Raw genomic sequence first — 2,218 nt, 5'->3', positions numbered from 1 at the left:
CTGGGTCTAGATGACCCCAGCTAGATGCTTATCTAACCTCCTCTTGAAGACCCCAAGGGTAGGGGAGAGAACCACTTCCCTTGGGAGCCCGTTCCAGACCATGGCCACTCGAACTGTGAAGAAGTTCTTCCTAATGTCCAATCTAAATCTGCTCTCTGCTAGCTTGTGGCCATTATTTCTTGTAACCCCCGGGGGTGCCTTAGTGAATAAAACCTCACCAATTCCCTTCTGTGCCCCCGTGATGAACTTATAGGCAGCCACAAGGTCACCTCTCAACCTTCTCTTGCAGAGGCTGAAAAGGTCCAGGTTCTCTAGTCTCTCTCCTCGTAGGGCTTGGCCCGCAAGCCCTTAACCATATGAGTGGCCCTTCTCTGGACCCTCTCCAGGTTATCCACATCCCTCTTGAAGTGTGGTGTCCAGAATTGCACGCAGTACTCCAACTGCGGTCTGACCAGCGCCCGATAGAGGGGAAGTATCACCTCCTTGGATCTATTCGTCATGCATCTGCTGATGCACAATAAAGTGACATTAGCTTTTCTGATGGCTTCATCACACTGCCGACTCATGTTCATCTGGAGTCCACTAGGACTCCAAGATCCCTTTCCACTTCTGTGCCACCAAGCAGGTCATTTCCTAGGCAGTAGGTATGCTGGACATTTTTCCTCCCTAGGTGCAGCACTTTGCATTTCTCCTTTATAGGATTATAGGGATAAATATTCTCCCTAATATATTATTATATAAATATAGTACTATAGGATTATAGGGATAAATAAAAATAAGTGGAAACATTAATATTGCACATTTATAATATATTGTTTTTTTATTATTTTATTAATAAAACTATTAAAAATTAGTGGTAGAAGTTAGGAGACAAGATATAATTTTATTGCTGCCATATTTTAAAGCAGAGGTGTCAAACAGACCGCCCATGGGTCAGATTCATCACACCAAGTTGTGTTGTCTGGCCCACATGGCTCCTAGAAAAGAAGGGAATTCAGGAGTAGGGGTGGGGCTAGCTACCAAAATCTAAAGGTATGGAGCCCCAGTAGGGACACTCACCCTGCCACCATGTCTAGATCTGATCTAAGAGGAGCCTCACAGTCTGGAGCCTCACAGTCTGGATCCAGCCAGGGGCACGGTGGGGGGAAGAGGGCACTGGGTGAGTTTGACACCCCTGCTTCAAACAATATTGCCAAGTGAAAACGTGCTTTAACGTTTACATTTTGTAAAAATGAAATTTTACAAAACCTAAGACAAGGTCATTTGCATTTTAAAAATACTGTTACTAAAAAAAAAAAATACAGGTGGTGGAAACAGGTACATGGAATATCTATGCAAAAATGGTATCAGAAACAGTTTAGCACCTAGGAAGCAGAGAATGAAATTGACTTCATAAAACTGAAACTGACTTTGATGACTTCTGCTATTTAAGATAAAAGGTGCAAAATAAGAAATAAAAAAAATTGTCTGCCTTTGGGCTTCATGACATCTTTGCCAGTATTAAATGGTGTACACAGGTATCAGCGAAGGTTTCTTGAACATTGTACTTGCAAAAAAATGCTATTAAATCCAAATCCAAAATAGTACTGTGGTTTTAAACCGGGGTGGGCAATTATTTTGGGAGGAGGGCTGCTTACCGAGTTTTGGCAACCCATCAAGGGCCACATGACAGGTAGTAAGGGGCAGATAAATATTAATTTTCTAAATTTTTTAGGGGCCCTGCAGGACAGATAGAATGGCCTGGCAGGCCGCATCCAGCCCACGGGCCGCATTTTGCCCACCCCGGTTTTAAACAGTAACATTTTGGATTGAAACTGACACACTTTAACTACATCTCTTGCAGCTAGCTGCTCAGTGCCTCCATTCTGCTTCTCACATACAACATGCACCATTTCTCAAATTGGGGTGCATGTATTAAGCGGGAAGCTGCCCTTTTGCCTGCGGCTAGACACATCCTTGTTTGATTCCTGCTCTACAGTGCAGTGGTTGTGGTATTACTGTTTAGGCAGCTTTGGGTTCAACTGATGTAATAGCCCATTGTTCTTCACTCCATAAGTGTTAATAATTATTATCTCCTTTTTAACGATCTCTATGTTTCACTAACCAAGGTAACCTTTCTTAGTTCAGTTTTGCCATCTAGTTGTTCCTGGTCTCTCTCTTCCTATTTCACAACCTTGGAGACTAGCTTTTTTCAAAACCATAGCTCTCTCCACAGAGA

This window comes from Alligator sinensis, unplaced genomic scaffold, assembly GCF_000455745.1.
Source record: "Alligator sinensis unplaced genomic scaffold, ASM45574v1 scaffold243_1, whole genome shotgun sequence".
Taxonomy (NCBI): Eukaryota; Metazoa; Chordata; order Crocodylia; family Alligatoridae; genus Alligator; species Alligator sinensis.
This window is presented reverse-complemented; position numbering follows the sequence as displayed.